The following is a 26,571-nucleotide window of genomic DNA, read 5'->3' as shown; positions in this document are numbered from 1 at the left end:
TAGAGTGGGGAGCATCCTTACATCAGAGGAGCGGGAGGTCGCTGTGTGAGGTGTGAGGATCCTCTGAGCACAGCACAGCTGTAACTGGGGTGCTCCAGAGAACGGGGTGGGGGGCTCCTGCCATGGTCATCTCCTTCAGACTCGGGGGATTCTGCAGCCTTCTCCCCTGCCCTCTTTAAAGCCGTCTGTTTGTGTTCACAGAATTAATTAGTAATCAACAGGCTAAGTCGCTCTCATCTCCCAGAGGAAGGCCTTTTGACCGAGGACCGAAAACTAAGCCAAAGAAGTAGCTTTCTGACAGTGGGCATTCCAACCATCAACCGACAAATCCCAGGAGGGAGTGTTTTCCAGTGGGCAGATCCCCAGCTTTCAAAACACTTCCTGCTGGGGCCGGCGCTGTGGTGCAGCGGGTAAAACTGACACTTGCAGTGCCGGCATCCCCTATGGGCGCCGGTTCAAGTCCCGGCTGCTCCACTTCCCCTCCAGCTCTCTGCTAATGGCCTGGGAAAAGCAGTGAAGATGATCCAAGTGCTTGGGCCCCTGCGCCCACATGGGAGATGCAGATGGAGCTCCTGACTCCTGGCTTCGGCCTGCCCCAGTGCTGACCCTTGTGGCCATCTAGGGAGTGCAGCAGCAGATGGAAGAGCTCGCTCTTCTCTCTCTGTGTGTCTGTCCCTCTCTCTCTGTAACTCCGATTTTCAAAATAAATAAATAAATCTCTAAAAAATGAAAGACCTGCCATTCCTGCCCGAGCTGCAGAAGCACTGGCCCCAGGGCAGCTGCTGGTTAGAATCATAGCCCCGAGGCCACGAGTCAAGGAGGTTTGCCTTTGGCGCCTCTACCTGAAATCAAAGCTCCGCCAGCCTAGCAGATTCCCCTTCCATGGTCCCGGCCCCCCCATCTGGCTAGTGCTGCTCTGAGGCCAGGTATCGCTGAGGGGGGGTGCTTCTGCACGGCAGAGGCTCAGGCAACAGGCAGGCTCCGGCTGGGTGGGCAAGCACCCGAAGCCACCTCTGCCTCTTTTTCCGCAGCTAAGGAGTCGAAGAGCAGCACCTGCCTTTGGGCTCCTCATCTGCCCTCGCCACTCCCAGCCCTTCCTGCTATGCTCACAGCAGGCAGGATGCCCACTTCCCAGGTAGGGATGCTGAGGCCCCAGGACGTGGAGGCGGATTGGAACCTGCCGGGTGTGCTCTCCGCCTCTCCGCCACACCCCTGCAGTCTCAGCCTGAACTCTGCCCTTGCACACAGCTGAATCTGTGCTACAGCTCACCCCAGAGGAGGAGTGCCTGGAGCTCACGCCCCCAGCCTCCACCCCAGCCGCCACCCAGGGAGGTTTCCTGAGCCTGGCAGTGATGGCCGCAAGCAAAGAATGGAACCGAGGGGGAAAGCACAGTGGCTCATTCTAGAACAAGAAGACTTTTCTGTGTCCTCCAAGTCCCGGCGTCCTCGGGGACCTGCGATCTCACTGCTCAGCGTGCAAGCCCCATCCATGCTCCAGCCCCAGCGCCCTCCTCGGCAGACTAGAGGGTCACGCTGAGTGTTCTGGAAGCCCCCACCCCATGGTAATGCAATTTCAATTTGTGTGGTGCAGCCACACAGGGGTTCTGTGAAAATGCACAGCTCCCTCTGCCAGCGCCTCTCACCCTGGTGGTTGGTGGGAAAAAGATTAGAACGCCCTGGACGTCTCATTGAGAAGTCAACCAGAGAGCGGGCAAGACATAGAGAAAGAGATCTTCCATCTGCCGGTTCACTTCCCACATGGCCCGGCCAGGCTTAAGCCCAGAGCCAGGAGCTCCATCCTCACTTCTCATAGGGTGCAGGGGCCCAAGCACTTGGACCATCTTCTGCTGCTTTTCCAGGTGCACTAGCGGGGAGCTGGATTGGAAGTGGAGCAACCGTGACTCCAAGCAGCTCTCCAACATGGGATGTTAGTATCGCAAACAGTGGCTTAACCCGCTGTGTCCCAATGCCAGGCCCTTGGCTTTGTCTGTTCTTGAACTTGATGTAAAGAGAACCCTACATGGCCTCTTCGCGGGTGTCTGCCTGGCTGAAGCGACAGCCTCAGGCTGGGCCTCCGGGCGCCCTTTGTGGCAGGGGGAATCCCAGGCTCACAGGAGCTGAGCTCACTGCCCAGCGAGCCTGCAGCTACAGGGCAAGCCCCTCTGTAGGGAGCATCCAGCCACCCTCCTCAGAAGAGGACCAGAGTCTCTCTGCCCCTCCAGGAAGCAGGAGCCCTGAATCCACGCTGCCTTCCTTTGGGGACCAGGTTGCAATCAGGATTTGCCAGGCCCATGTCACCTCCCCCGGGGGACATGAGGGTGGGAAGACAACCCTGCCGCCATGTTGTCCTTCCAGTCTAAAACTCCTAACTTCCTCTTCCCCTTTCATTTACCCCCGGGCAGCATGCTCCTCTGATCGCCTGCTTCATTATTTCCAGAGTTCACCATTGAACTTGGCTGGAGGGAGAGAAGGGAGGATGGAGCTACACGCTCTTGTCTGGATCAGAATCTTCCCATAACTCTTGAAAATGAAAGCATTCATTGACTGAATCATCCCAAAGATAGCTTTGGATGCAATTTATTGGCCTAAATATAGCTGAGCTATAAAAAAGAAAATAAAATCTCTGGCTTTCAAAAGTAGTAGGATCTCAGATGCTGAGCAACCCTCCCCTCACACCCATCCTTACCCTTTGGGGCCATCACTTGGGGCTGTCAGAGTTACCCACCGAGTGGCTTCCTTGTTGACTCCGGGCGTGGATGTTCAAGGAAAACTCCATGGAATCTGTGGTGCAGAGCTGGGGAGAAACCGGCAGGGTTGCCTCTTTTAGTTGTTATAACTAGAAAATCTCCAGACAATGCATGAACAGTCAGCAACAAGGAATGCAGGTTGTTGACAGAAAGAATCTCACGTGGGATGGAGAGAAAGCGGGGCCAGTGAGCTTTTCAAACATATGTTAATACCTCCCACCCCAGCTAGGCAGGAACCTGCCTCCGAAACAGGAAACAGGACATACCAGCCCCGAGACTGCCCGCCTGGCCCCCGAGAGCCCAGCTGGCCCCCTGACCACGCTCCTATTTCAAGTCGGTGACGCAGGTCTTGTTTTCCTTCACTGCACCTGACACAGTGACTTCAGCACAGGCCGAGTCCCTGTGAGAAGGGAGGGAGCTGTTTCTAGACCTGGGCTCGGCCTGGCTTCTGCCTCTGCCTGGTCCTTGGAGCCTTCGAGGAAGCAGATGTCTGCTGCATGTCCCCCTCGGGGCCCCACCAGAGGGAGCCTTGTCCGCCAGCTGACTTTGGAGGCTCGGACATGGAGGCCAAGGGTGGCCCATGGCTCCCCCCACCCCACCACACTACATATTACACCCTGGGCTTCCAGGGCCAGCTCACATCCACCTTGCAGTGGAAGTGGCCCCCAGGCCGTGCTGGCCCTGCTCTCAGGAACGCAGGAGGACACAGACCTGGACCCCACTGTTCTGTCCTCTGCGTCTCTGGGCCAATTGCTTGGCTGGGCCTTGGTCTCCTGTCCTACACTCAGCTGTCACTCCTTACCCCTCTGGAACGCATCTCCTGAGCCCCAGGGGATGCCTGCAACTGTGGCTGGTGCCAGATCTCACACATTCTGTGACTTTTCTCTATGAATACACACCTGTGATAAAATTTAACTTATAAATTAGGCACAGTACAAGATGAATGACAATAACTAATAGTAAAATAGAACAACTACAGCAATTCTATAACAAAACAGCCAGCATCATTTCCCTAATACTTTGGGGTCATTGTGAAATAACATGGGTGCCTGTTCGAGTCCTGGCTGCTCCTTTTCCAATCCAGCTCTCTGCTATGGCCTGGGAAAGCAGTGGAAGATGGCCCAAGCTCTGGGAAAGCAGTGGAAGATGGTCCAAGCTCTTGGGTCTCTGCACCTGTGTGGGAGACTCGGGAGAAGCTTCTGGCACCTGGCTTCTGATTGGCCCAGCTCTGGCCATTGTGGCCAGCGGCTGGAAGACCTTTCTCTCTGTCTCTCTCACTGTCTGTAACTCTATCTCTCAAATAAATGAATAAATAAACCTCTTAAAAAAACCAAACAAATAACAAAGGGTCCCTTGCACACAGGCACTGTGCTACCCCAACAGCTGATCTGATCATCAAGACAGCTAAGGGAGTCACGGAGAGGTTGCCACGTAGTATGGGTACACAGGACAAAGGGAAGATTCACATCCAAGGTAGATGGAGTGGGATGGCATGAGACATCATCACACGACTCAGAACAGCTCACAGTTGAAAGCTTACGAATTATTTATTTCTGGATGTTTTCATTTAATATTTTTGGGCCACGGTTGACCTCGGGTAACTGAAACTGTAGGAAGCAAATCATGGCCAGGGAAAGACCACTGTGAATCAGAACACCCTCAGTTACGTAGATTATGTGAGAGATTGTAGGTCAAAGCTCTCCATGGTGCTGACCGTAGGATGTGCTCAATAAATTCCAGCTATTAATGTAGCTGTAACTGTAGCGGTCATTCTCAGAATGCTCAAAGCATTTCATGCATGTTGTTTGACTTGATTTCTAAAGGGCTGTATATTTAATTAATTTAATATTCTCTACAGTTATGCCATATGTAGTGCCTTCCACCTTACCATACACTTGGTGCCATAACTCATTTAGGTGTCTGGTTTCAGAGGCCACTCTCTTAACCTCCTACAGGGGGCACTGTTCTGACTGCCGTGTGAGGCTCATCTGGTGTTAGCACTTCTGAAGGGGTTGCTGTCCCTGAGCGGTACATGAAAGCAGGATGGTCAGACTCACGGAGTGAGCTGACAAGCCACAGGACCACGGAACTGCAGTGGTGGTGCCTGGGGCAGCACAGCAGACAACACGGTATCCCGGGCCCAGCAGCAACAGCACCGTGCTCACAGCAAGTACGGTCATAAGTGTTCTATACACCTGCTCTCATTTAACACGCAACTACGGACCCTGACTCCATCGTAAACCCCACTTCAGACGTGAAGACCAAAGTTCAGAGAGACCAATGACACTTCACAGGGGCACACAACTTGGGAGCGGTCCTATTGCCCGGTCTGCCATGTACAAGCTTTGTCTCTACCCCTGTGCTGCCAGCTACTGCAGTGCCCAAACAGAACCCCTAAGAACAACTTGAACCACCGACTGATTCATGCAGCCAGTGGAAAGAGACCGGTCTATTTTCCATAGATTCCTTGGGATTCTCTATGTGCACAATGACATCATCTGCAAAAAAGAAGACAGTTTTACCTCTTCTTTCCCAACCACCACAAAGTTTATTTCCTTTTCCTGCCTTATTGCAGTGGCTAGATCTCCCGTGCTACATTGAATATGTGTCATGAAAGTGGATTGTCTTACCTTGCTCCAGACCTTAGCAGGAATGTATTCAGTGTCATTAAGTGCAATGTCTGGTGTAGATTTTTGGCAGGTGTTCTTTGTGAGGTTGAGAAACTACCCTTCTATTTGTAGTCCATTCTTCTTTTTTTTAAAATCATTCACTGGTGTTGAATCTTTTTACATGATTTTTCTGCATCAGTTGATGCGTTCATAAGATTTTTCTTCTTTAGCCCATTTTTCAAATATTGATAAACTTAGTCATGGTGGACTTTCCCCTTTTATACGTTGTTGAATTTGATGAATTAAATTTGATGGGTAATTTTTCACATCTAAGTTCATAAGAGATATTGGTCTTCAGCTTTCTGTTTTGCATGCTACCTCCAGCTGGCTTTGATATAAGAGTAATTATGATCTCATAAAAATGGCATTGAGAAGTGGTCCCTCCTCTCCTATTTTCTGGAAGATATTATGCAGAATTGGTATTAATTCTTCTTGGAATGTTTGGTTAAAATTTCCAGAGGAACCATTTGGACCTGAAGATTTCTTTTTGGGGTAGTACTTTAATTACAGACTCAGTTTCTCAGGATGGGCATCAAAGCACAGTGAGCTAAGCTACCTCTTGGGACGCCCACATCCCATGTCCGAGCACCTGGTTTCGGTCCCGTCTACTCAGCTTCTGATTCAGCTTCCTGCTGACGGGCATCCTGGGCGGCAGTAGATGACGTGCAAGCACTGGTGTCCCTTTCACTCATGGAAGAAGCCCAGCTGGAGTTCCAGGCTCATGGCTCCATCCTGGCCCAGCCCTGGCTATTGTGAGCATTTGGGACGTGAACTAACAGAAGGAAGATACTGCTCTGTTTATCTTACTGTTGCTCTGTCTTTCAAATAAGTAAAAAAAAAAAACACTTAGAAATCCAATTTCTTTACTAGTCATAGAAATATGTAGATTATTCATTTTATCCTGGCTGAGTTTTAGGAGTTTGTGCTATGAGGAATTAGTCCATTTCTTCTAACTTGTTGAACTCATGAGCTAAAAGCCATTTGAAGTACTTTCTAAATTGTTCAATGGCTGCAGGATCTGTTGTGGTGTTTTCTGCTTCATCCCAGATATCGGTGATTTGTGTTTTTTCTCTTTTTACCTTTGATAATCTTGCTGGAAATTATTAATTATATTGATTTTTCAGAGCTGTCTGTTTCCAGTTTTTCTATTGCTTTCCAGTTTTCATGTTCATTGATTTCTGCTCTGTGTTATTTTTTTTCCCTCTTCTGTTTGCCTTGAGTTTATTTTGCTGAGTTTTTCTATTCTCTTGAAGAAGATCTTTCCTCTTCTCTAACATAAGCATTGAGTCCCATAAATTTCCCTCTCGGCACTGCTTGAACAACATCTCTCACATTTTAACAAGCTCGGTTTTCATGTTCAGTTTTATGGATTTTTTAGATTTCCTTTGAGATCCCCACTTGACTCATGAATTATGCAGAAGTTTGCTGTTTAGTTTCCAAGTGTTGGGAGATTCTCCTATCGACTTTCTGCTTTGATTTCTAGTTCGAGTCCATTATGGTCTGATGGCATACTCTGTGTGACTGCATTTCTTCCCAACTTGTGAACATTGTTTAAACACCTAGGACATCTTGGAGAATGTTCCATGGGCCTCTAAAAAATGTGCATTCTGCAGCTGTCGGATAGCGCGTGCTACAGACGTCAATGGGAGCCAGTGAGTTGATGGTGGGGTTGCCTTCCCCGATATTCTTGCTGATCTCCCAGAGTTCTAACAGTCTTTGAGTTTGGGGAACTCGGGGGTTGTGGGTTTCTTCTTTCAGTTGTCTGAATTTTGGCTTCACACACATGAAACTGTTGTTGCTCCACAGAACTGCTACATCTTCTGGGTGGATTAATCCTCTTTCTCAGGATTAATGCCGCTCTTCGCCTATAGTAACCTCCTTTGCTCTGAAGTCTGCCTTGCCAGATAGTAAAACAACCACTCCTGCCTCCTAACGACTGCATGGTGCATCTCCTCCCATTCTCCTGCTGTTGGCCTATGCCACTGAATTTGAGGTTTGTCTCTTGTAGGCGACACACAGTAGGGTCACTTTTCTTGATCTACTCTGCCAGTCTCTGCATTTTAATTGGTTTATTTAGAGCATTTACATTTAAGATAATTTTGATATTCTAGGATTGAATCTGACATTGTATTAATTTTTTTCCATTTCTCATTCTTGTTATTTTTTTCTTGCCTTCTTATGCATTACTTCAACATTCTTCAGAGTTCCATTTTGATTTAATGATAAACTTTTTAGTCTGCTGCTTTGTGTGGTTTTCTTAGCCATGACTGTGTCAGGAAGTTCTGCTGTTGGGCAACCTTCGTGGGTGGGGAAGAAGCCACTGGCCTGGGTCTCCTTTGCCCCACTGGACAGTGCAGGGAGACACACGGCTTCACTGCTGCCTCCACGCAGGAGAGTCAGGCACCGCGGGGGTCCCGATGCTGGACCAGGGGCCAGAACAGCTCATGGCTTTGCTGCTGTTGCTTGGGTACACTGTCTGCAAGGACATGGACTGTGACACAGGAACTCGGACTTTCTGGGTCTCCGTTGGGCTTCCTTTTCCCTGGACTGTGCTCTCAGAGAACAAGATGTTCTTGGTGGTGGTGGTGTTTCTGTGCCTGCTGGTGATCCCAGCTTGCACACCTCTGCGGAGCTCAGCCCAGGGTATATGGGAAACTGAAAGAAAACCCAGGGAACACCCCATGCTACGTTTCTCAAGCGCTTTCCTGCCAGGCCGCCATCTTTGTTTCTTCTAGCTTTCGGAGCTGTGTCTCACTGTCCATTGAGTAGCCGTATACAGAGGAGCAGGGCCTGCTACGGTGTTTACGCCACTTGTCCCAGAGCTGCACACAGCACAGCCCATTTCTAAAACTGTTTCAGATATATTTTCTTTCCAGAAAGCAGAAAAAGTACTATCAATGGTGCTTCCTATGATCAAAACTACACCCTCTACTTCCTTCAAGGGATCAACTGCATTGCTTAATGGTTGCATGTCTCTGTGCTGGCCCCATGTTTAGTCTTCAGGATAATGAATTCCCTCTGAACATCAAGACAGGTTGTCCCTTCTCCCCTGGACTAAAAGCTGGTGAGGGAAGTAGATGCTTGTCTGCGTTTCCTTCGTTCTCCTCCCGTTCTTCTCCCAGCATCCTCAGTGAGGCTTTCCTTTGGGGCTGAAAGGTTTCAACTACATTTATCCCGAAGCAGACAGCCGTGGAAGAACTTTTTGTCTTTTTCAATTTGAGAGGTGCAGAGACAGAGAGATTCAGTGAGAGAGTTTACTGCTAGTTTACTCCCCAATGCCCACAAAGGCCGGGGCTGGGCCAAAGCTGGAAGCTGGGAACATAGTCGAGTTCTCCCATGTGGGCGGCAGGTACCCACTTGTTGAGCCATCGCTGCTACCTCTCAGTGTCTGCACTGGCAGGAAACTGGAGTCAGAGGCCAGAGCCAGGGGCCAGAGCCAGGGGCCAGAGCCAGGGGCCAGAGCTGTGGCGCAGTGGGTTAAGCCACTGCCTAGAACGCTGGCAGCTCCACTTCTGATCCAACTCCCTGCTAATGCATCTGGGAAAGTAGCGAAAGATGGCTCAAATGCTTGGTCCCCTGCCACCCATGTGGGACACCTGGCTGAAGCTCCCAGCTCTTGACGTCAGCCTGGCCTAACCCCGGCTATAGGGGTTATCTGGGGAGTGAACCAGCAGATGGAAGACCTCTCTCTCTCTCTCTCTCTCTCTCTCTTTCTCACTCTCCTCTATCTCTGTAACTCTGCCTTTCAAATGAATAAATACATCTTTAGAAGAAGCAGCAGCAGCAGCCGCAGCAGCTGGAGCTAAGACTCAAAGCCAGGTATTGCTATGGGGCACACGGGCATCTCGACTGCTGGGCTAACAGCCCACTCCTGGAGCGTCCTTAATCACCAGTGGTGAACTGCACTCATAAAGCCTGCTCACGTCTGTGCGCCTCTTGCTTCTCATCCTGGATCCTTGCCCAGCACAGACAGCGTGGGCTCTCGGCCCAGTGACTCACGGGAAAGTAAGTACTATATTAAACACTTGCAGTTTGTGTTTTAAATTAACCAGCAGTGAACTCTGTGCCAACTGATAGAGCCCTGTTCCCCTTTGGAAATCTTTAGGTGAGAGAAAGGCTATAGAAACTGGTCATCTTTTTTTAAAAGTGTGGACCGCGCCCCCACCACCAACCATCCAATTCACTGAATGTCTTAAAGAGACAGTTTAGGAAAAAGGAGACTGTGTCTAACATGATTTATGACACTCTCTATTTGGGCCTTAAATTACTTCTTCCCCTGATTTTAAGATCGCCTATAGATGAATGTCTGAGCTATTACAACGTGCAGCAAAGCTTATGAGTTTACCCGATTTTAGCTTACACCATACACTGACTCATAGGATGTGAATAACAGAAATGTTAAACTCAAATATTTCTAAGATGAAACTGGGACCTTGAGAATCTAATGTATTAATGAACTCCTTAAATTAAACAAAATGATGTTGAATGTCCAAATGTGAAATGAAGATTTTCAAGCACATGGGATACACCTATTTTTTAAAAGCCCTGTGTCTCCATTAATTCTATCTTTAAAGAAACTTTCTCAAAAACATATACATCTACCGGCACTATGTGAAAAGTGTATTGTTTAAGTAAGCTGGGGCCAGCACTGTGGCACAGCGGGTTAAGCCGCTGCCTGTGACACCAGGATCTCATGTGGGCTCTGGTTCAGGTCCCTGCTGCTCTGCTTACATTCCAGCTCCATGCTAAAGGTCCGGGCAAAGCAAAAGAAGTGTTTGGGCCCCTGCTGACCATGTAGGAGACCAGGATGAAGCTCCTGGCTCCTGGCTTCAGCCAGTGCTGGCCATTGTGGTCATCTGGGGAATGAACTAGCCAATAAGAGACCTCTCTCTCTGACTCTCCTTCTCTCTGTGCCTCTGACTTTCAAAATAGATAAATAAATCTTTTTTTAAAAAAAGATTAAAAGGAAGGCTATACATCATTAATATGTTGGATTTGACATGAAAGTTGTTCATTCTACTTTTTTTTTAAGATTTATTTATTTATTTTGGAAGTTAAAGTTACAGAGAGAGAGAGAGAGAGAGAGAGAGGTCTTCCATCCATTGATTCTCTCCCCAGATGGCCACAAAGGGAAGGCTGAGCCAGGCCACAGCCAGGATCCTGCAACTCCAAGCACTTGGGTCAGCCTCCACTGCTTTCCCAGGTGCACTAGCCGGAAGGTAGACCAGAAGTGGAGCAGCTGGGACTTCAACTGTATGTGATGCCTGCGCTGCCAGAGGCAGCTTTATCTGCTACACCACAACGCTGGCCCCCACTCTACATGTTAAAAAAAATCATGCACAGACAAGCAACCAGTGTAGTATAACCCCTTTTATTTTTTAAAATTATTTTAATTATGTGTTGGAGCACATGTAATATTCTTTTGTTTTGTACAGGTGGAAGCCATTTACATGAGTTTAATCGACCACGCAAATTAAGGACTCGGGGGCATCTCTAAAAACTCAGCAGAAACTGTGATCATGGCAGACTGCACCAGAGGCCGGCGCTGTGGCATAGCAGGTAAAGCCACTGCCTGCAGTGCCTGTGGGCACTGGTTCTAGTCCCGGCTGCTCCACTTCCGATCCAGCTCTCTGTATGGCCTGGAAAAGCAGTAGAAGGTGGCTGGGATCCAGAAGAAGCTCCTGGCTCCTGGCTTTGGATCAGCCCAGCTCCGGCCGTTGGGGCCATTTGGAGAGTGAACCAGCGGATGGAAGACCTCTCTCTCTATGCCTTTGCCTCTCTGTAACTCTGCCTTTCAAATAAAATAATAAATAAATCTTAAAAAAAAAAAAAAAAGACTACACCAAGCGCCCATTCCCCAGCCAGAAGTGGAGGGGCAGAGAGGAGAACGCCCTCCACCCAGCTCTCAAACTCTTGGCTAATAGCAGGAGCAGAGGTGTGAAACCAGCGACACCTCGCCTGCCTCCAACACACCTAACGTCAAAAATGAAATCATCAAAACAAAGTGGCTGGCAGAGAAAACCGGTTTTCCCCGTGTCTTTTGGACTGAATCTCCTTTTCCTTTTTTTCAAGGCTTCCTTGAAAATGGATGAACCCGGCCGAGTTTGGAAACTCAGCAAATAAACAAAGCCGTCCATTTCCCCTCCCTCCCCGCCCCAACCCTGTTGAATAACCCCAGGCCACAGGCTGGGCCTCTCTTGCCCTCCTCAGGCCTGTCACCGTGGGGGTGGGGGAGGCCAGTGGGGTGACCGTGGGGCCACGGGGCAGGTGAGGGAAGAGGGAGGTGGGGTGGGCGTAGCTGGGAATGCACCCCGGCTGGGGGCTCCAGAATGCCACATGAGTGCCTGCACGCACAAAGCAGAGAGCTGTTTTCAGAAAAGAGAGAGAGAAAGAGAGAAAGCACGGATCCATCAGCGCTGCCGTGTGCTTCCTGCTTAGCTGCTGGCTCCCAGCACCGGCTTGGAACTGCCCCCAGCGATACTGGGCCCCTGCCCACTCAGCAGGCCGTCGGCTTTCTCTGCCAGCAGCGGGCTTTTAATAAAACAAGACTCTGTCCCATCGTGAAGGCCGGTCCTGAGGATGGATCCCAGCCCACGTGCACTCCCTCTGTATTCTTTACTTGGGAGCCCCAGTTTACTTGGAGCCAGCAGAGTGAGTACCCTCTCCCAGGGACTTGCTGAGCAAGGGTTTGTGGGCCGCAGCCCCCGCCGCCCTCCGCACTGGTCCAGTCCTCAGCCACAGCAAGCCTGCTCCTGCGGGGACCCTTCATGCTGTGTGAGCACCTCAGCTTCAAAAGCAACTCCATCCGACCTTGACGGTCGAGCAGCATGCCCGCCTCCACCGGAAGGCTGGGGCCGGTCCACGCTCAGCTCCCTGGACTCGGGCCTGACTTCTCATTGCGAGTCAGTGAGTTTTCACATCCTGGGGAGCCCTGCCTGGCTGCTTGCTTTCCCCCAACTCGGAATGCAACAGCATATTTTCCATTTGTAGCTTGACAAAAAGTCCACACAGGGCACCCTCCAGCCTCTGGTACTCTGTGGCCAGTTCAGCCCAGGGCTAACTTTCCTAGGTTCGTCACCACCCTCGTGCCCCAGGACAGCAGAACCGTGATTCTGAAAGTCCCAGGAGTGCTGCCCCCTGTCCCACAGGCACCAGTGGGTCCTCCCCAGGCCCCGCTGTGCTGTACACAGTTGGCTGGGTGCAGACGTTGACAGCACGCATTGCAAGGCACGTGTGCTGTCAGCCAGTGAGCCTCCTCGCCCTCCCAGGAGACTTAATTCAGTGTGAAAGACAAGGCATCGGCAGAGACAGGACAGCCCTGACAACCCGGATTCTGCCCAGATCCATCCTAGCTTCCTGCATGGCTTTGGACAACCCGAGGCGTGGGAGACTCGATTACTCGCTTGTAAAATGCACAACAGGTTGATGCAGGAACAGCCAACAACCAGCTCCTGCGCTGTCACCCGCCCACCCCCATGCAGACGTCCGGAGGTCGCTCACGGCACCTTTCTCCTGTGCCCAGATGCGACAGCCCAGCCCGGCTCAACCAGATAATCAGAGAAGCAGCTGGAGCAAAGCCCTGTGCTGGCTCCTAAGGCTTCTTCCAAGCCCGCTGGGCTGTGATCTATGAGGCTAAAGCCAATGTGTTTCTATTTACTTTGAAGTTCTAGGGAGGAAATGGAAGGAATTGGTGTTACAGGTGGTATTTTCATTCCTTCTTTCACTTGAAGTTCGTGACTTTGGCAAAGAAAAGAAGAGGAAGTCCACGGAAGGAACATCTGGGCATGTGGACGGTGTCGGAGTGGAGAATTCCGCCTCCTGGCCCGCAGCCCAGATCCGCCCCAGAACAGTGGGGTCCTGGCAGCAACCAGGATGGAGCAGCCAAACTCTGAGCACAGCGGGCTGCAGGAGGCTGGCCTGTGTGACCAGATAGAGTTCAAATGGCAACATCAGAAGGAGGAGAAAAAAAAAAAAAAAAAAAGCATACACAGTTAAATCTATAAAGCCAGAATGGATGGAGCACAGCACAGGGAGATCAGCAAAGGTTCAAGAAGCCAAAAGAAGCAACTTCCGCTCTCTCAAGGAAGGGCCGTGTATGGGAAACCATGGAGGGGCTCACGGGGTCAGTATGGAAGCTGGAGTCTCAGCTGGACAACCAGGTCCAGTCCGGGACAGGAACTTCACCGACAAGTGAAGGAGCTGCTGTTGCTGCTTCCCCAGCCACGTAGTTCAGCTCAACTCAGGACAGCTCGGAGTCCGGGGAGGGGACACTGTGGCTGGCGTTGTGGACACCTGTCCATTTCCACGCAGAGGCTAGAGTGCCTGGATTTGACCTTCCAGGAAGACCATGCCCTCTGCTGGAGGTGGTACTGCAGAGACTGATCGACTCAGGGAGGGAAGAGGCGGGGGGCTCCAGACTCCTGGCATACGTATAAGCGTCACACAGCCCCAGCAGGTGACCAGATGAGGCCCAAATCCCGTTTCAGAGAAGTAGCAAGCAGACGTCCGATCCAATCCTGCGGGCCAGCCAGGTACATCAAGGGGTGACTCAGAGGTCAGTTGCCAGGTGTGGAAAACCCATCTGGGACGTAAGGTGGGGTCAGAGAGTAAAGACGAGGTCAGTGTGTTGTCAGCTTTGTGGGTCGAGCTGAGTGGAGACAGGAAGGGGCCCTGGGGATGTCAGGGACAAGAATCAAGACCAGGAATGTGCAGACAGGGGTGAACGAAGGAGTGAGGAGCAAGCACCTATGCCTATGGCTCGGGGTCACCCGGCTCCAGTCCAGTGCCGTCTGTCTTCCCGGAAAAGAGCTACATTGAAAGGTCTAGCTGCCCCTTAGCTACAGGGTGGAAGAGGAGCCCAGTTAGCATCAGCAAAATCATTCATAATCCGGAGCGCTCCTGTGCTCGCCACCTCCTAGAGAAAGCACAGTTGCCCAAATTCAGAGCTTCGTGTGGCTCTAGTTCACTGGGATAGGAGCCAAGGCCAAGCCCTGGGGTCCTGCTCCTCACCACAGCTCTCCCAAGCAGGGGGCAGGTGCTCCACTGCCGCTTTGCTGTCACATGAAGCAACCGTGGAGCCGGAAGGGATATACTTGAGTGAGTACTGGGGACAACAGCAGAGCTCTGAACCCAGCTGTGCCTAAAGCCAGGTTGATCTGTGGAACTTGCTTGATGGGGACCTCTCGGGGAAGATTCTTTGAGCAATAGCGTCTTTGCATGTAAGCTGGCTCTCATTGGGTTTCTACCACTTGTAACTGCAAAGGTTTTCAATAATAGGTAGACAGTCTAATGCTAATCACAGCCAAGCACTGCGTCCTTCAGTCCTCACGGCTCCAGGAAGTGAATTCTATTATCACACTCAATTTTGAAATGTATACAAAGGGTCCATTGCTTAGTGGCAATCTCTGGGGGAAATAGTCTAGAATCATCAACCATGTCGATTGAAAATATCTCAAAAAGAAGATGAGGTACGACATGGATTCAGTACCCCAAAACTAGCAGAGTAGGGAGATTCAACAGGTGACTATGGTAAGCATTGTATACCCAAAATAATCTCAGCAAAGCAGTTGACAAAAAGTCTTTCAGTAGATTCTTGCGTTTGAAATGGAGGCATATAGACCAATGAAATGAGGTAAGGGGGATTCCTAGGCCATTGAAAAATAATACCCGCTGGCTTGATGAACACTTTGAAGACTTGTGAAGGGAGATTCCTATCTCTGCACCAGGGGCCATGTCCTTCCACCAGTCCAGCCTTAATGGTGTCCTTGGACGTAGACTTGAAGGTGGCCTTTGATGACACTGATGGGGCAGGAACCAGTCATTGGTGGTGTTGTCCACACTGAGTGACCCAGGGTGTGTGATGCACACAGCACAGTGTTGGGCTTCAGTTACTGCCACTGTCATCATTAGGCTGGTGACTGACACCGGTCATCTCTGTGCTGCCCAGTGTCCTGACTGCGGAGCCACAAGGCCCAGCATTGTGGTGTAGCAGGTAAAGCTGCTGCCTGATTCCCAGCTGTTCCACTTCTGATCCAGCTCCCTGCTAATGTAGCTGGGGAAGCAGTGGAAGGTGGCCCAAATCCTTGGGCCCCTGCACCCATGTGGGAGACCCGGAAGAAGCTCCTGGCTCCTGGCTTCAGCCTGGCCCAGCTCCAGCTATTATGGCCATTTGGGGAGTGAACTAGTAGATGGAACATCTCTCTCTCTCTCTTTCTCTCTCTCTCTCTCTCTCTCCTTGCCATGTCTATCACTCTACCTTTCAAAGTAAATAAATATAGTTTTTAAAAAGCCAAATAATAAATAGTATTTACTTAATAGATTCTATTATGTAGAAGTATTAGATGCAAATTTAGAGCACTTGGCGTGTCTTACGGAGGGATGGATTCTCTACAAGTTTTTTTTTTTTTTTTTTTTTGACAGGCGGAGTGGATAGTGAGAGAGAGACAAAGGTCTTCCTTTGCCGTTGGTTCACCCTCCAATGGCCTCTGCAGCCGGCGCATCTCGCTGATCCGAAGGCAGGAGCCAGGTGCTTCTCCTAGTCTCCCATGAGGGTGCAAGGCCCAAGGTCTTGGGCCATCCTCCACTGCACTCCTGGGCCACAGCAGAGAGCTGGAATGGAAGAGGGGCAACTGGGACAGAATCCGGCACCCCAACTGGGACTAGAACCTGGTGTGCCGGCGCCGCAGGCAGAGGATTAGCCTAGTGAGCCGCGGCGCCAGCCGGATTCTCTACAAGTTTTACCCTCACTCCCAGAAAAAAAGAAAATCTGGCGATTTTGGTTGTCAGTCAACAATGGGATGTGAGTGCTGCAAGCCTATGTGGCTTTAGTTTGTGTCTGTAGAAGTATAATGTCTCAGCCTGAGTGCTCCCTGCCTGGGGACTCATCCAGGTCCCAGCTACAACCTGCTGGATACCTGGGCACTGAAATAGAAGCTCATCCAGGTAACAGGTGTGACAGAGCAGGTAATGGGTGTGGCCACCCGCACACGCTCGTTCCAGTGCTCCTGGACTGACCTTCTGAGGAAGAAACTAACAACTAGCTCTAAGACAGATGAAGGGATTAAATGTAAAAAATGAACCCATTGCATAAGTAAAAGAAAGCAAGAATAAACATTTCCCAAGCAGAAATATCATGGGAGTCGTCGCAGGGGACAATATTGGTAGACACACACACACACACACACACGATCTAAAACTTCTCAATCCTAAATCGCCACAACCGAACTACAAGGCAAGGAAAAACGGGGGAATCCACATCCCACTCATTTGTAAGTGTGCATCCACAGGATGAGACCAGCAGAAAAGTGGGCAAAAAGACAAACAGCTTTTTTTTAGCGAAATAAATGCAAATGGTCTATAAGAAATGAAAAGATGCTCAAACCCCCATGCAACCAAAACACACACACACACACACACAAAACAGTGAGCTAACACTCCTCTTCCAGGATGGCTGTTCAGTCCATTTTGTGTTGCTATGCGGGTGAGCACTTTGCAAACAAGAGAAGTTTCTTTAGCTCACAGTTCTGGGGGGACGGGGGCATGGTGCCAGCGTGGCCTTGGCTCTGGGAGGGCCTCTCGGAGCACAGTGCTGCAGGGGTCCGGGCACAGGTGACTGGGAAGTGGTGGAGGCAGAAGAGGGATTCGGGAGGGACCAGGCTCACTCAGAGCAGCCCATTCTGATGGAAGCCAACCCTGTCCCATGAGGCCCGACCCCAGCCCAGGACACAGCACTGGGCCGTTCTTGGTGGGACAGCCCCCCAAGACCTCACTGCCTTCCACCTCCAGTAGGATCTCAGCTCTTGAAGGCTTCTTTCAAGTCAACACCACCACCCTGGGAATGAGCCATGGCACAGCAGTGGCTGGGCACGTGATCTAAGCAAGGGTCCAGGGGCAGAGGCACCAGCGCAGGTGGGAATGCTAATCGGACACCCTGGGCCTGCTGGTCTCACCAGCTTGGTCTTCAAGTACAGCCGTTTAACTGAGCCCTCTACACCCTCAGCTGAAGAAAACCCTAACTCCTGGTTCACTGCGCTGTCAGTGGTGACTTTAAGGGATTTTTTGTCTAATCAGAAAAAAGCAATCAATGAATGGTCAAATAAATGATGATCTATGTATTAGATAACACACAGACGCCAGAGTGCTCTAGATGCTATCATCCTGATTTTGTAAGGGGACCCACACATACATTTTTACATGCAGAAAAATGTGGCACACATGTTGCTTTCTTTCTTTCTAGGGGTCGGGGGCTTACAAGTGATCTTTTGTTGTTTAAACAGAAAGCAAAAAATGTAGGGGCAGGAGACCCTGGAAAATGATTTTTGATACGAGACAAAGCCAAAGACCCCTGCAGGGTGCCCTGACAGTGGCAATGGGCAAGCTTAGACTGCTGGGACTCTCACAGTAGACACAGCAGGTGGAGGAAACAGCACGGTGCAGCCGGGACATGATACGGTCTTCCGGGTGCTCTGACATCTGTGTGCACATAGTCGATGGATGTCACGTCAGGGAGCGTCTTGATTTTTCCTCTGAAGCAGCAAGAACACCGCCTGCCTCTGGATGACCAGATCTGCAGGGAAGAGGACGAAGGCATCCTTAGAAACACTCCCCAGCCCTGGAGGACCCTCTCCCGGCCCCCAGGAGAGCAGGCCAGGGGCTGCCTCTTCCCAGAATCCCACAGACAGGTCACCTGCTCTGTATGCAGCCAGGCTTGAAGACCCTCTCCTTCTCCCTCCCTCCCTCCCTTTTCTCTCGCTCCCCCCAGCCCGTTTTAATGTTGAACCTAAATGGAAGATTGAGGGTTTTTTTAAAATATATTTAGTTATTTATTTTGTCTGAATGGCAGAGCAACAGAGAGAAAATCTTCTATCCACTGATTTGCTCCCCAAATGCCTGCCACAGCCAGGGTTGGGGCCAGGAGCCAGAAACTCCATCCCAGTCTCCCACAGGGGCCCAAGTCCTTGACCCATCATCTGCTGTCTCCCAGGGTGCACGTGAGGAGGAAGCTGGACCGAAAATGGAGGCAGGACACCGTCTCAGGGCGCTCTCACATGGGATGCTTAACCCACCGCGTCACCACGTCCACCCCACCCATCTCTGTGAAATGAGGAATTACGGGACGAAGAGGAGGAGCAGTCTAGCATCAGCAGGCTCAGGGGTGTGGAGGGGATTTAACACTGTCCTCAGGGGTGTTCTACTCACGGAGAAAAAGGAGGATTTGGTCTGCTTCTGAGACCTGCCGCCCTGGAGCAGTCAGAAAATTAGCACAGAAGTTGCTTTATCGCAAGGTTGACAGCAGTAAGAGTGAGATGGTTCCCGGGACACTGGCCCTGTGGACAGCTGTCCCCGGGCATCAGCCTCGTGGGAACGGGATCTGGCTCCCTGCTTGCTCTTCCTGGCTGCCTCTCGCTGGCCAGTTTTCCTGGGCCGGTTCCAGTCTGGAGCTGCAGGGGAAAGGAGAGAAGGGGCTTCCTGTCCGGGGACACGGGGATCAGAATCTTTGCCCCGACTTGAACAAACAAGCCAGGAGGGAGTTGCTGTACCCCAGCACCGGCCATATGAGGTGTCTTACTTTACTCCATCCTGCAGCAGCCCTGTAAGGAAGGGTCTTTATAGAACCTCATTTGAGGGGCTGCCCTGAGGCTCAGTAGATTAGCCCTCACCTGTGGCACCAGCATCCCAAATGAGCACCAGTTCAAGTCCCGACTGCTCCACTTCCCATCCAGCTCTCTGCTATGGCCTGGAAAAGCAGTGGAAGGTGGCCCAAGTACTTGGGCCCCTGCACCCATGTGAGACCCGGAAGAAGCTCCTGGCTCCTGGCTTTGGATCGACGCAGCTCTGGCAATTGCAGCCATTTGGGGAGTGAACCAGCAGATGGAAGACCTCTCTCTCTCACTCTATCTCTCCCTCTGTCTGTACTTTATATCTCAAATAAATAAATAAAATCCGTTTTAAAGAAAGAAGTCACACTAGGACTGAGTGGTGAGGTCAGCAAGGGTGGCGCTGCAGCTTGCCCATCAGGAAGAGAAGCAGGCGTGGAGGGTGGGGGCAGAGCAGTGTTGGCCCCCAGGGATTGAAGGATGGGGACACCTGCCATGTGAGTCACCCCCGGGCCCAGTCCCCTCTCTTCTTACACCAGAACTCCCTCATGCCCGACCCACACAGGTTAGGTAGGCCCATCTGACCAAATTACCCCAAACCACCATGCCCAGCCCAACAATGAGCAGCTGGCCCCACCACTGCCAGTCCTAGGGCGTCTGTCACCGTGGCTGCTGAAGGGACAGGCTGGCAGCTGAGCTGTCTACTAGGGTTCCCCAGAGACGGAGCCAGCACCCGGGGAAGGCAGCAGAGAGATGGGGTGACCCAGGCCCTGTTCTCTTCCTCTGAGCCCAGCCAGCCCTGGCCATTCAGGTGTTACACCAACACATAGCTTCCCTAAGCCACCCTGAGTTCAGTCCCAATGTCTGGAGCTTTTTATCCAAGACAAGCGGCGCACCTGCTTAGCAGGGAAGGCTGGGGTGGGGTGGCGGAAGGTTGAAAACGTGCTAGGAAACAACCTTAAGCAAACAGCAAGGCCTTTTCTTTTTTTTAGGTTAGAAGCACGCTGCTCTGTGTTTGGGACCAGGTGAGAAGGCGGGTCACGTGAGCAGGCTGTGCGTTGGTGTCTCTCAGCGCAGAGCTGCCCTGCTGCTCAGGGTGGACGCAAGGACTCTGAGGGCATGAAAGGGGCGTTTCCAATCGGCACGGACAGTGAGCGGCCATCTGAAGCTGGGACGTCAAGTCTGTTCTTCGCTTTAAAAATCCACGTAAAGTCTGAACAGATCCAGTACGTACAGGTGGAAAAGGAAAGCATAAAAGTACTAGAAGAAAAGAATTATGTTTATTTCATTTCAGGGGAAAGAATGCATCTATAAGCACAAACATAGCATCAAAAAGGCAGGAAAAAAATTGAAAATGACGTTAAACAAAACCTAACTTGGCCTGGCCAAACCTATCCTAAGCAAACACAAAAGGCAAAAGCCAAACTGGGAACATTATTCTTAACCAACATCCTAGACAAGGTATGAATGGTATGAGTATCCCTAACATATAAAGATTTCTATGAAGCAATTAAAAAATAAAACAACTCCATGGAAAAGTGGGCTGAGACACTGAACCGAGGAGAATGGCTGGAAATAACAGAAGACCCTAAGTATCTGAAGATGCTCAGGTGACCAAGCGCAAGAGAAACGTAATTGAAATCTACACCCAGCCGCCATGCAGGCGGTCCCCTGGGCTCACATGCAGGATCCCGAAAGTGTTTGGAAACAGGCATTCTCCTGCCCCTTAAACAGCGGGATGCGACAGACAGAAATCTGGAAATATCTATGGAAGCGACAGACGCACGTCCCTTTACCTGGGAGCGCCGCGCCACAGCTTCAGCTACAGAGATTCTCGCACAGGTGTGAACTCCACGTAGCTAGGAGGGTATTTAGGCAGCATCGCTGCTAGTCGCCGAAGACTAAACACAACCTGAAGTGTCTGACATTCCGCGACTGGTTAAATAAACAGTGGCACAGCGTGCTACCTCGCCTGTAGCAAAATAAAGCTTGTGCATGCGCAGAACGGCCCCCAACGGACCCGGCAGGGTGCACCGCCCTGCCTGCACGCCGACTTGGCTCTGTTACGTTTTGTACTCTGCCCAGGAGCGATCTGCTCCAGGTCTTTCCAAAACTTGCAAACGTAGAGCACCTGTGTCCTTCTTCCTCTTCCCAGGGACACCGGGTGAGAGCCCGGACGGGCCCCGCCCACTCTGTCTTCCGGCCAATTCCACCTCTCAGCCGGTGTCCAAGGGAGGCATGAGGCATGCAGACCACAGGGTGGAGCGGACGGCGGGGGTGGGGGTGGGGGGGCGTGGGGGGAGGTGGGGGACACGACACGGACCCTCCCGGCTGGTGCAGCAGTGCACAGCCGTAATGAGATGGCGCTGTCTCTCCAGACCCCCCTTAGGGTCAGGCAGTTTTCAAAGACTCAAAGGTGGGGGTGGCTGGATGGTGTTAACCGATGGCCAGCGTGTTTACAACCATGGCCCTTTTCATAGTTCCAGGTCACCTCATGCTGCTTCTCCCCCGTGTAGTTTAAAATAAAACGCCACCATTTCCCCCTCCTTGTCCCACCTCAATTAAAAGCAAACACCCACGGGAACCGGACCCTGACGGCTCTGCCAGCGACGCAGGATACTGTGGCTTCACACGCTGTCACAGCATCACCGCGCTCCAGCTCCTGGCCTCAAAGTCTGTCTCTTGGATGGGTGAGCCCTTGTAGGTGCCAGGTCCCCGAGTGGATGTGGCTTGGCATCTCCGACAGAGGCCCAGCGTGGAGGACAGATTCCTGTCTGGCTGCACAGAGGCGCTGGCTGAGCAAGTGCCCAGCTGTCCCTCGGTGAAGGTGGCAGCATCTTAGCTGTCAGGAACCTGGCCAGCCAGCCACAGACACTACCAGTGAGTTCCAAGGACGCAGGCCTGGCAGGAGGCGTGCATCTCCCCTCTCTGCCCTGGCTCAGGCTCTTAACATGCGGCAGGCAGTCAAGAAGGTTCTAGCAGAGTGCTGGCCCTGCCCTGCGGGGACCTGAGCCACGACATAGGCAGTGTCATTTCCTCTTGCACCCAGCCAGGCAGGTGTTTTCCTAGATGAGCTAAATAACACATGTTCAGTGCGAGCCTTGGAGCAGTGCCTGCAGGTGAACCTGGGTGTGCATGTGTGTGTGCACGCCTGGGACTGTGCATGTGTGCACATGTGTGTACATCACGTCCTCATGAAGTCCAGATGTGGGCAGCGTCCCCCTGTAGCTGCCCACATGCACCCCAGGTCTGCTTGGAATTCTGTTCTGGAATGGGCTCGCTCTCTTCTGACTCTTTGGACAAGGAGAGGGCAGGCCAGAGTGGCTGGTGGCCACTGAACGCAGGACCAAACATCTGGGTGCCCAGAGTCGCAGGCAGGCTGCTTCCTGGGGTGGAGACACCGTCTGGTAGATGTGTGGCCAGTCCCATAGCAGCCACGGTGACAGGGGCACCTCTGCACCTGTGATGCTGTGACCACGAGGAGCTCAGCCTGGGCCCCCATGCGGCCCCCTCTTCCCTGGCTCAGGAGGAAAGGCTTCTGATGGCCAATGCTGGCCACAAAGTGCAGCTTCTGGCATTTCTGGTTAAGCACAAGAAGGTAAACGAGGACTTTATGAAAGGGAGAAGGGAAGAAAGAGAGTGCTGGGGTGAAAGGGACGGGGAAAGACCCAAGTAACATATGGAAAATCAAAGCACAGAACCTTCTGCTCAAGCAATTGTTTTTCTCCCGGAGGCTAAACTTCACGGGCAGGTAGCCAGCAGTCACATTAGGTTGAGAAATGTAATCTGTTTATAATAAGTTTGCAAAACGCCTCTCATTGCGGCAGTGAGGGTGCAGGAACCCAGACCCGCCCAGACGCCGACCCAGGCCTGCCGTGCACAGCCAGCGCACAGAGCTAGCAGGTCGCAGTGTGCAAAGCTCAGTCGTCTCCCTCACCTCCTTTCTCAATCAGCTGCTTCCCACCAGGCTGGATAAACACGTTCCCAAAGTCAACAGCTGGAGTGGCCCCGAGCCAGCGGAAGCCGCTCTCCCTCCCTTGCTGGAACCCTGGCTGCTACAGTAGCAGAGACTTGCAGTGACCTCTCCAGGTTGGAAGGCACCCCAGAGGTCGCTCGGTCTCACAGAGGCAGGAAGCGGGGTTCCCGCAAACACTCTCCTAGGATGTCCTGGGCTCTGCTGAGTTTCCCCCTACGCCATTCTGAGCCAGGCCGCTCTGGGCTACTGCTGCCCTATAAGGCATTGTTGTCCACTTTCTGGTGCCTCCTGCTTTGCAGAACAATAGTGAGTAAAAAAACAGCAGCCAGCATTCATTCGGCATTTACTGTAAGTTTGATATTGTCTACACACTCTGGGGGCCTTATCTCACTGTAGCCCTCAGTGACCTCCCGAGGGATGTCATTACTGCTCTGTTTTACAGATGTGCAGGTCCCTAGGGGGTTCCAACAGCCTGCTCACACTCCCCCCATGCGTGGAAGTGGTGGAAGCACCTGGATTTGAGCCCAGGTTTCCCCAGTTCCAGAACCTGAGCTCCTTCCAGGACGCCCCACCTTTCTCCTCCTTCCACGTGGAGGTCCCCGGAAGACGTGTCTCAGCTAAACATTCCAGATCTGGCGTAGATCCATCCCCACCCCCACGCCTCTCCTGGAGGCTCAAGAACAGCTTGGTTCTCCAGCCTTCCTCGCTGCTTCTGCAAAACTCTGGTCGCCCGCCACAGGACACGCTTCCCTTCTACTGGGAACTAAGCAAACCTTCAGGCGCGGTGGCTAAGGCAAGAATCAGACAGGCCTGGCTTAGCACTCTATTGGCCTCCTGCCGACCTGGACAAGTTCCTCCTCAGCCTCTCGAAGTCTCCCGATCCCCATCTGTAGAAGCAGAGGGCACTGTGCCACCTGCCCCCAGCCCCCCAGCAGGCTTGTTGAAGAATTGAAGGACAGGGAACATAAAGAACTCCCAGGCTGTGCTTGCACGGACGAGGCAGCTCTGCCTAGCGCAGTGACAAAGTCTCCGAGCTGAGTGGCCCTCGATGGTGGAGGTGCTGCCCCCAGGACTGCACTGCTGGCCTGACTTCAACTGTAAGATCCTCCAGTATCAGGAGAGACCTGCCCAGAGATACCAGGAAGACCTAGGACTCCAGAGTGTGGATGTGACTGTCTAACGAGGAGCTGCCATTTTTTGTAGGAAAACTGAACCTGCAGATGGAAGATATCTCTGCTGTTGTCCCTCTCTGCCTTTCAAGTAGATGAAAAATAATTTTTTTAAAAACCCAGATTAGAATAAGATCCAGATTTTCTTAACACAATACTGCAAATGCCAAAGTTTCAATAGAAAATTGCTTATTGTGTATGAAGAACCAGGAAGATCTCGAACTGAATGCAAACATAAACAATACATAGATTCTAATATTGAGATGACAGAGGTGTTGGAATTACCTGGCAAACGTTTTAAAGCAACCCCATAAAAATGCTTCAAAGAGCAGCGACAACACTCTGGAAACAAAGGAAAAAAATAGGAAATAATGATAAAACATGAGGAAGCGGTAAAGGAAAGTTTAGGATGGAAAAACACAGTAAGGTAAATATTTGAAAACGCTGTGGAGGTGCTCAACGGCAGTGAAGTGGACACAGGACAACAGAAACATCTGATCTGAACAAAAGAGGCGAGAAGATGGGCCGTAACAGAAGATCTACCTTCTATGGCATTGGAAGAAGAGGGAGAGAGGCCAGAACTGAAAAGATGCTTACAGAAACAATGGTTCAGAGTTTGCTCAATTTGACAAAGGACATTAATGAGTAGATTGAAGAAGCTAAGCCAACACCGAGCATGATAAACCCGAAGAAACTCACAGGAAGACTTATTGTAGTTCAACTTTTGAAATCCCAAGACCAAAAGACGAAAGCAGAAATCACACCTTTCCTATGGGAGGGGGAAATAGCAAATTTGCATTGGAAACCATGCATGCTGGTAGACTGTCAAGTGCCAGGAAGAAAAAGAACTCCCATTCTAGGACCCTATCTCTAACCGGAAGCCCCTTCCCAAAAGATCCCTCAGGGATGAAACGGGAATGAAGCTGTCCTCATCGGAAGGGGCGCTCAGAGGATTTGTCACCTCCACACTGGAAACCAGTGGCTCAAAGAAGCTTCCCAAACCACAAGAGGACAGTAAGAGAGGCAGACTGGAGCATCACCAGGGAAGAAATAACAGACGAGGCAAAAACCAGTGTAAACACAGTAGACTCTGCTTCCCCTCCAGAGTTTCCTAAATGACGAGGAGTAGAACAACAATGGTGACCATGCCGAAGGTGATCCCAGCGGTTTGGAGAGGAAGCAGGTGCACAGTTCTCAACAGGGCTGGCAACGGGACGTCGAGATGGAGACGAGCACGCTGCACTTCACCCGCATGTGTAAAAGGATGGCATTGGGAGATGCAAAAACATAATTCGATAAAATCGAACACACATCTCAGCAAAAACAAGACTGAGGGGACATTTGCTCAACCCAGTGAGGGTCCTCGATGAAGAAGTCTGAGTGTTTTCCTCCTAAGATCATCAGCTCTCACAGTTCTACTCAGCACCATACTGAAGGTAATATCCGGTGCAACGCAGCAAGCAACAGAAATGTCAGAGCCCCAGACCCTGTCTTCACTGGCAGATGATATGAGGGCTGATGTAGAAAATCCTGTAGAACCAAAAAGCTACTGGACCCCAAAAAGTGATTTTAGCAAAGATACCAGATATAAGACCAATATATAAAATCCAGTGATGCTCCTCTATACTTGCAATGAACAAGAAATTCAAATTTTAAAATAACACTTTCTATACTGTCCAACTGATTATATGGAAATGCGAAGGATCTAGAATAATCAAGGCGACTTTGCAAAAAAACAAAAGTGGAGAACCGGCACTGTTAATTTCTAGACTCAGTAGAAAGTCACAGCAAGCAGGATGGCAGAGCCTGCGCTGCTGGCACAGGTCGTCTCACACAGGCAGCCAGCAGCTCCTTCCCCCTCTCTAACGATGCTCCATCACGCAAGGGGTGCAAGCCACTGCCCTCCTCTTTGAATGTGGTCTGGACAAAGTGACTTGTCCCCAGAGTCCTCAAAGAATACAGCAAAAGTGTCTTGCAGGTTGTCTAGGGCTATGCTAGAAGCAGCATGGCAGCTTCTGCCTGGGTCTCTGGGGAAAACTTATTCTAGAGTAAGCCACCACTGAAAACTCCGACTTCCTGGGGAGGGAAGGAGTCCAAACTAGACATCTGGAGAGGCTGCCCAGACAGCGTCCTCACCAAGCCCTCCTCCGGCTGATCCATCAAGCCAGCCGAGGTGCTGGGTTTGGAAATGGAAGACATTTGCGTGGGTCTCCAGCCTAGCTGAGGGGGTTGTGTGACTGCAAATGCACGCGAGACCCCAGGTAAGAACTGCCCAGGCAAGCCATTCTCCAATAGTGCAAGAGATGATAATAAATTGTTGCTGCAAGTATGCGCACGCGCACGCACACACACACACACACCTCCAGGACAACAGAGTAAAGATAAATGCAAACATCCATGAGACCACAGAATCAA

General features: G+C 51.2%; 1 long non-coding RNA gene across 8 annotated transcripts in view; it reads right to left on the bottom strand.

Moving 5' to 3' along the window:
* The window catches only part of LOC133772856 (uncharacterized), a 168,756-nt gene that overhangs the window by 22,772 nt on the left and 119,413 nt on the right, over positions 1-26,571 (bottom strand). For 4 of the 8 annotated variants that reach the window (XR_009867823.1, XR_009867827.1, XR_009867824.1 and 1 more), the window contains one exon: positions 2,687-2,794. This is a non-coding gene — a long non-coding RNA (uncharacterized LOC133772856). Of the gene's footprint in view, positions 1-2,686; positions 2,795-13,360; positions 17,982-26,571 lie in introns of those variants that run through there. The other 4 variants (XR_009867828.1, XR_009867829.1, XR_009867831.1 and 1 more) reach the window with 2 other exon arrangements.

Source organism: Lepus europaeus, chromosome 13 (assembly GCF_033115175.1).
Source record: "Lepus europaeus isolate LE1 chromosome 13, mLepTim1.pri, whole genome shotgun sequence".
Taxonomy (NCBI): Eukaryota; Metazoa; Chordata; class Mammalia; order Lagomorpha; family Leporidae; genus Lepus; species Lepus europaeus.
The sequence above is the reverse complement of the archived record's forward strand: the minus strand, read 5'-3'. Positions and strand labels throughout refer to the sequence as shown.